Source organism: Solanum stenotomum, chromosome 2, assembly GCF_019186545.1.
Source record: "Solanum stenotomum isolate F172 chromosome 2, ASM1918654v1, whole genome shotgun sequence".
In the NCBI taxonomy this organism is placed as follows: domain Eukaryota; kingdom Viridiplantae; phylum Streptophyta; class Magnoliopsida; order Solanales; family Solanaceae; genus Solanum; species Solanum stenotomum.
In genome coordinates, this window is record NC_064283.1 from 28,177,618 (window position 1) to 28,187,139 (window position 9,522).

Sequence of the window (9,522 nt, forward strand, 5' to 3'; positions counted from 1 at the left end):
TTAGAGATTGATAAAAATAGATTGAAGTTCACGAGTGTGCGGTACAGGTTATAAATGCATTCACGAGCCGTAAACTTGGATTGTAAAAAAATATTAATATTTGAAAAAATATCCTGAATTGCACGAGTGAATAGTACAAACTGCAAAAGTATCTACGAGCCATAAAAGTATCTATGAGCCGTTAAAAGCTGATCATAGTGGAGATACCAAAAGTGCACAAAAAGCCTGATTTCTACAAAGGGGAAGCACGAGTCATAAAAGCTTCCATGAACAGTAGTTTTTGTCTGTAGAAAAACTCTCGAGACTATTCCTTGACTGCAATCCACGATAAGGGTCTACGAATCGTAGAAGAGACTATGACCCATAAATGAGTCCATAGAAGTTGTGGAATCCAATCTTCCTAGTTTATTTTAGATATGTTTTTGATGTCTATAAGTACCATTCCTATATTTCTTTTTAAAAACCAAGTTGGTTTTAGTTCTGAGAGGAGAATTAAACAACTACTTTGATTTTTTGTTGAATTTTGGAGCGAAATCACAATATGATCTTTGCTTTTGACTTCGAATTTTAATTCAAGAGTCTAAATTTCTACTATCATATTGTAAGTGTATGATTATGCATAATTTATTTACCATTGATTGTTATTATACAAGCATGGATAGCTAAATCCACAACTAGAATTGTGGGAACCATGAAGGATTAACAAAGTAGGTCTAATATATAGTAAACCTTGAAAAGTATGCATGCATGTATTATTTTTTCCCTTCGCTTAGATTACCTTTTAACAGTGGTCAACGTTAGTACTCGACTTATTCTTACTTGCCGGACCAAAGAGTTAATGAATGGGAAAATGGATTATACAATAGAGATTTGAGGCTATCAACCCTCATCAAATAACTTGACCTTTTATGAGAATATCTAATTTGGGATCAAGGATAAGAGTTAGTAAAGCTATAAAACCTCAAAAATTGAAAAGTTGAGTTGGAAAGAAAGGTTGAAGAAATTTTTTTGATACAATGATATACGAGTCCTATGTACAAACTATAGTAAGTCCTACGAGCCGTAGGAAGGAAGTCGTAGACTTGGTGTTGATATTTTGGAATTTCAAGTTTCTGAAGTTTGACCTATGACTTGACGTTTGACCTATGACTTGACAGGACGAGCCGTAGAAAGCTTGGTGTTGAACTCGTAGGATGGATTCAACGATTAGATTTAGGAACTCAGGCCTACGGAAGAGAACAACGGGTCGTAGGAGGTTTAATGGGTCGTAGATGGGTTTCATAGAAAGGTTCTACACTTGGTGAAGTTTTGGACTCAAAGTCTAGGACAACGGATGGGGTCTACGGACCGTAGAAAGGTCGACGACTCGTAGAAGTGTTTCGTGGAAAGTTGGCCAAATTTTGAATTTCTGAAGTTGGTTCTACGATTGAACAGTATGGGACGTAGAAACTTCTAGGGACCGTAGGTCTAACAAGTAGGATCATTTAGTTGTTATTTATTAAGGATATTTGGGTCTTTTCCTATGCATCTAATACCTATACTATGTCGTTTTGACCCTAATTCTAAGTTCTATAACTACCTTTCTATTCCTAAATCTATCCAAACCCTCACATTCTCTCAAATCCCAAAATCTCATCCAAATTCATCTTCTCTAATTCTCTCTTTAAGTTCAAGAAAGAAAGCTAGGGTTCCAAGCCTCAAGTCTCATTTTTCTCCATTGCTTTTGGGCTTTGATCATCAAAATATATGAGAATTCACCAATGGATTAAATTCATCCATTGGGTGATTTCCAAGTTTTCAATTCAATTTCATCAAAAATAGATAGGGTTCATCCAATTCTCCATGGGTCTTCATTGTTATGATTCAATTGTTTGATTTTAGTTTCCTTATGAATAATTTGAGTCAATTACATGTTTTCCAATTGATTTTGTATGGATCCATGCATTATTCATGATTTTGACTATGAATTTAAGAAGATATGAGTTTATGAAGAAAGCTATGAACTTATGAATGATGATTTATGAAAGCTATGTGTGATTTATGAAAAAGAATATTTTATGATCTAAGGTTGCTTTTAAGATAAGCATCATGATTTGTGAAAGGTTTTCTCACATTAAGAATTCATGAAATTGTGAAAGGTTCTCACATTAAGAAATCATGATTGGTGAAAGATTTTCTCACACATGATTGAATCATCATTTAAGGAGCTACTTGATGAGAAAAAAAAAATACTCTCTCTCTCTCTATATATATATATATATTGCATTGTTAATTAATTTTAATATTAATATTTTATTTTTCTTTGCAGAAAAATGTCATAATCTAATAAGAAATCTATAGTTCATCAATTAAAGAGATATGTGGCACAAGAAATTAAGAATTAATTTCACAAGGAAAGGTTCAACAAAAAACCAAAGCATTGGAAAAGAAAAAAGAAACAAAACAAAATTAAAAAAAGGAATGAAGGGACGTTGCTAAGGAAAAAAATACAAAAGTCACTCTTTGTTGGGACCCATGTTGACATTGACTTAAACAAAAAAAATTGAGCAAAGAACCTGTAAATAAGTACACAACTTGTAAAATATTTACTTCATTTGTCATGAACAAAGGAAAAACTCTATAAATAGAGTTTCATGCAGCAGATGCATGGACACATTGGATTAGAGAGGGGGAATGAAGTTCATTTGAAAACATTTTTAATTTCTTCTCCAACTACTTATTCAGTTATTTTGTTGTTGAAAATAATTCTAGTTCCCGATTTTAATTAAATAGTGGAATTATTTGTCTTGAATATTTCTTATTATTGGAGAAGAATATTTTTGTTGGAAGTACCAAATCTAATATGGAATAATTTTCTATTGTGTTGGAAAATGATGGATCTTGATATATTTATATAATAGTAAGTATTATTCCTAAATTTCATGTGCATGAGATTCAACTTCATATTCGATTTTTACCAGCTTTTTCAGTTAGATGCTATTTTTTATTTATTAACATCTATCCATTTTATACTACATATAACTAACTCAATAGTCGAGAGATGCAGAAGAAGTAATATTGTTAATTGGAGTATTATTAGATTGTTAATAATTATCTAGTGACATCTATCTAATCTATGTTATAACTAATTCTACACTTGTTTTTCGAGAGAAGCAAACAATGTAATAATAAGTTATAACAAGTAAGTAATCGAAAGGGACTTACTTTCAAGAGCATGTTATAGCTCAAGTACATTTTTTGGTTTTTTAATATTACTATTTTGACGATTAAATTGTATAACCGAGAGGAGTGCGATTAATTGTTCAACTTCAATAATAATATTTAAATATAATCGTAAGAAATATTTATTATTTTCATGAGAAATAGAAATTAAGGAATAAAGAATTTACTTTATATAGACATATCAAGTGAAGTCAGGATCCCAACACATTTTAGTAAATTGTGGAAAAAAATAAAAAATAAATAAAAATAAATAATTTAAAAAATAAAAATAATATATATATATATATATTCTTACTTTCTTCTTTACATATTATTAATTTGTAATTCACCATTCAACTAGTTTCGATTTACTCAAATAGTGATCAAAACAAGAAATGTATGTAGAATAGATAAATCAATCTCTGTGGGTTTGACATCTTTCTATACTATTATTTGACAGAGTGCGAGTTAAAAATATATACGCTAGAGACTCGTCACTACTCTATGATGATTTAAGCTTGGATTAGTAACTTAATTGTGTTTTTCCATATATAATGATATGTTCATAAATATGACTATTTCGTTGGGATTTTACTTAGCACCAAGAGGATATTGAGATGAAATCTCTCTCGTTAATAGAAGTCGGGTATCTAGTAGCAATCTTCTTGTCTCTAACTACGTGCCTTGTAGTAACGACCCAAGAGCACCCCCTAGCCGTTACCGGCGTATTCGACCTCTCGGAGGTCTTATACAAGCCCTTAGCATTTGTCATAGCATTTATCATAGAAAAATAGCGGAAAATTTAAAACTTTTTCATAATATAACACAAGACTTAAGAGTAACCTCATTTAAACCTTTACTACAAATTCGGAGTACTACGTTTCAAGGTAGCCATCTTAAAACACGACTACAATACAAGAGGGACACAACCCTTACAATACAAAAGAAACTACTATCTAGTACATTGAACTTAAGGAAACTCTTTAACATAAAGGTCCTTGAATCTTTAAGGACACACCCGAACTTGGGAATAGTAAGCCAAGCTCATCACTTCTAGGAAAGGCCCTTTTGCCACCACCACCTACACTTGGTGTAAAAAGAAGAAGAAGAATGGTGTTAGTACAATAATGCACTAAGTATGATAACCATGCAAAATCATGCTTTTAAAAGGGACATTTAGTTGGAAACCATGCATCATGCCTTTTTAGAGAAACTTCAAGAAAATTTAGCACAATTGGAACAATATAAACCACATACATCATCATACACACGAAAACCATTCATAATAGCACATTGAGCCACTTATAACATTTTAGGCACATTTAATGCATACAATACATTACCTTTATCTTTATCTTAACTCATTTACTCAAGCAACCCTTAGGGAATACTTGGTGCAATGTATCACCTTAAGGTTACCAAGGGTGGACTTACATATAGCCTTCATCAATCCAACCACATATATTCATAGAGTCATAAGCACACCATAAGACATAGTCTTCACATAGGAACCATCACCTAAGACAACCCCCCAAGTCACACTAGTGCAATGTGCAAGTAGCATCCCACAATACTACTCACACCAAGTGTTCCTAGGAAGCTATCATAGACTAGGCACATCATATTCAGCAAGTCATAACATCTTCATTTAACATTAGACATAAGACCAACATACTTCATAACATCATATAAGGACTCATTCATTTACTACATCATTAGTCATAACCCATTTAATTCATATCATAGGTAAACCACCCTCACAACCTCACTTGTGCAATGTACACATGGAGTCCCATACCCCCACATATACTAAGCAAACCCATTAAGAAGTCATAAGTGTAATTCACATGCATAATCATACTTCATGTCTTGACATAAGTAAAGTCAACCTTAACATGCTTTCATATTAACATACATAGACCATAATCTTCATTACATAAAGAGCCTAATCATAACCTCCCTTAGAGTCCACTTGTGCAATGCATAAGTAGGGTCCATGTCCTACCTACACTAAGTAACTCTTCAAGAAATCATGACTAGAGTTCATATTCTTATCTTAGTTCATTTCTTAACTTTCGGGAGACATTGCCATAACCGACATAGACCATGTGAGCTACATGGAATTCGGTGTTCTACTCCCACACCGAAAAGAGATGGTACTACTTGTCAAGGTAGGACCTACATACATAATAGCTATCTAGTGGATCCACTAAGCTAAGACCTACGGGGGAACGTAGTTATGGAACAAGGAGATTGCTACTAGAAACCTTGACTTACTAGGCGTGGAGGTTTCCATCTCATGAGACAACATTTATGTTGGGAACCCGGACTTGCTAAACGTGAAGGTTCTCTTGTGGGAAGCCGGACTTGCTAAACGTTAAGCTCCCACTCTCATTTTTCATGTTCACTCGGTGCTAAGTTCCAACTCCCTTTTTAAACATCTTTAAGCCTTTATTTAACATTAGTTCTAGAGCTGTCAATATGGGCTAGCCCACCCCATCCGGGCTAACCCATACATGTTTTGACATTTTATGGGCCAGGCTAGGCTAGCCCATTTTTGGTGTGGGCCAGAAAACGGTCGGCCCAACCCACAAGTACACGGGCTACAGGCTTGCCAGGCCAGCCCACTTTTTTAAAAGTTATATATTTCTTTATAATTATTAAATTAAATTATAAATTATAATTTAAAAATATTATCATAAATATCGACAAAATAATATTACATGGTGTTAATGTTACTACTTGTTAATCAAATTCACAAATAAAATTATCTTTATAATATTTATTAAGTTTTTTTTCAAGTAAAAGTATAAATATCTAAATAGAAATATTAACCTAATTGTTTTGCAATGATCACAATAAAACACAAAAAATATGACAATATTCCAACCATAAAAAAGTAAAAAATAAACTCCTTAAAAAATCATGAAACTTATGGTGTATCTAACACTTCATGAAACCTATGGCGTATCTAACACTTCATGATCATCTTCATCAAGCATATCTGAATCAACTTGTGGGAAAATTGTCTTAACATCTTCATTTTCATCTGCAATTTATATATGGTTTCAATTAGTTAAATATTAAAAAATAACTAAATTGAGAATTATAATATTTAAATGTACACAAAAATATATTATCAGTTTGAAAAAAACCATGTAACTAGTTTCGAGTAGCAACAAGTGTTTGAAAATTTTCATGGTGGATGCAACTTCTATACATAGTGATTTCCTAAAAAACTTTAAATAGATTTTGAGTTTGGATCTCTTTAATTTTAAATTTTAATATTATATTATATTTTTTAATTAATTTTTATTGGCCCACGGGCCGGCCCTACCTATATTTTTCAAGCCCCACAAATCAGCAGACTTATTCAGGCCGGGCTAAAAAGCCCTTTTCTTAAATGGGCTCCAAAATTTTTAGCCCAGCCCTATTAAATCCCGGGTTAGGCCATGCTGGCCCAATAGGCCTAGCCCATATTGACGGCTCTAAATTTAGTTCATAAAATAGGCTTTAGGGACTTAATCCCTCATATCATATAGCTCAAAAGTTTCTAAGATGAGAATGACATTTCATCATAGAACCTACATTATGTGAGAATGACCTTTCACATAGTCATACCATATTCATAACATAGTCTAGTTTAGAGTACAATTGAGGAAACCTTTCAAGAGACTCACTTTCACTATATTATCATAAACCTTATTCATTCATTCATTCATTCATGTGTGTACATATGTGAGAAAGTCTTTCACATAAACACCTTTATGCAACACATATTCATACCTTGATAATCATACACTTTGCATGCATAATAAGATGTAAGAGTACATATAAGAGTTAACCTTCCAATAGACATCATAACACATCATATTCATAGCTATAAATGTAGAGTGTGTGCATGCATATTGATCCTCATAGTGACATAATAGCAACAACATTGATATTGAGTGCACTTCCCTTCAAGGGATCACAACACATTCACAATGTCCCCAAATCATGAGCAATTCACATATAAAGACTTTAGGGATTCTAGACCACACACCCACACTTCATCATAGGAGACAAGAACACATTCAACATTGAATAGGTACTCCTAACATGTATATGATCACATATTTATATAGGGGTCATATAGGTAGGGGTCCTTCCACAATAGTACTTAACATAATCAATCATGTAGACCACACCTTATCCCTAACTTTATCATTCACATTATACTCCTCATCATCAACACACATTAAACATCATGCTAGAATTGAGGATTTCATACATAACCTTAATAGCACAACTTCATAAACATATGCATCATAATCATCAATTCACTTCACATCTATTGCCTTCAAGGCCATAATCTCAACATGCATAGATAGACAAGAAGTAAACACCGCCACCATAAGTGGATCAAACCACACAACATCAATTCTCATATTATAGACTAGAAGTTAGGTCAACTTACCAATTCTCCAAGCCATGATCACTATGGATCAATCCTCAATAATTCATAATCAATTGACATAGATAGCAATAGGAATCAACAATGTAATTCAATAACATAAACATAATCTAAGTACAATTCTATAAACAAAGGGACCAACTCATAATTTTGCCCATAAGGCCATAACTCTTAACTCATCAATATACCAACAATTCAACATGAATAAGTATATATAATCATAGGAAACATCAATACAATCTAATCTAAACATAATTTCACCAATAGAGATCATATTCACAAAGACCCTCATCATAGGCCAATTTTCGAGAATTTGGGGATCATGGGTTCTTCAAGAATTCCTTTGAAAATTATCTTAAAAACCTTAATTCCACATTAATTCATCAATAGAATGATTTAGAAAATTGTTTGACAAGGGACCCATGTTTAGATTGAAAATTGGGAATTTTGGTCTTTGAATCACTTTTGAAAATCTTTGATAGAATTCCTTGAATGAGAGGTTATTCAAGAATCAAGAGTTACCATACCTTAATTATTGAAGACCCATGAAATTGAAGAAGAAATCAGTTGAAAACCCATCTTCCAGCTTGAGCTTCATCAAGGTCTTCAATGGAGTTTTTGAGAGAATCTATTTTGAGAGGGAAGAGTCAATTTGAAGAATGGGGTCTAATTCTAGATTTTGGGGTCTTAACCAACTTAAAATACCCTAAAATAGGTAGAATAACCGTTTATAATAATTCCCCAAAGTACCCAAACTACCCCTCACTTAGTTGGACCTTTTAAACAAGTCAAACTTGAGTTTTATTTTCTCGAATTTCGTCGGGGAACCAGTCCGCGACGCGGAGGTGTTCCCACAAGTTTCTGGAAATTAAATTTCTAGACAGTAGAGTCCGCGGTGTCTCTGCGATGCGGAGCCACTTTATGGCCATTGGTGGAGCAGGTCCGCGACGCGGAGCCACTCCATCCATGCACAACTTTAAGCTGCATTGGCAGCTTGTTTGGCCAAGGGTTGAGGTCCTCCTCGGGGACCCTTAGGGTGGTCTCGGGGAGTCGTACCCGAACGTTTTGACCCTAAAAATATTTATTAAGACACTAGGGTCACCTCCACTGATTCAAGACTCCAAGCAACACATAAAAACATGAACAACATACCTGAACACACCAACACGCAAAGGACTAGTTTTCGAACGTCTTGGTCGTCCCTTGACGTTTGACTTCCAAACTCTTTAAAACTGACTAAAAAGGCTATTATTCATTATTTTAACAAGTTATTAATGCATAAAACCCATGTGAGGCTCTACTTTATCCTACTTCATTTTAAGGGTCGTTACACGTTAATAAAGGTCAGGTATCTAGTAGCAATCTTCTTGTCCCTAACTATGTGCCTTGTAGGATTTGTCTTAGAATGACATAGCAAGTGGATCCACCTAATCTAGAAATTTAAGGTTCTTGCATTGGCAAGTAAGGACATCTCTATTTGGAGTGGGAGCAAGACACAAAATTTCACGTTACATCACATATGGTCTATGCCAGTTAACGGTAAGTACTCCACAAAGTGATCTATGTTTTATATAAAGGTTTTATGAAACTTTCAGGATGATTTTTAAGATGCATTGACTATGTTAATGTGTTCTGATTTCTATGTTTTAGTTTGGTCATGTATATCATGCTTTTGTTTATGTCCCCTTATGATCATATTTTACGTTCTTATGTGTATCCCTCATACTTAGTACATTTTATGTACTAATGCATACTCTTGCCTTTATTATTTAATAATGTAGGGTTAAACGCTTCCTCTGCTCCCTCTTGTGGCTAGATACAGATTGCTACATATTGTTTGATTGATGAGTCCTCATACTTCGAGG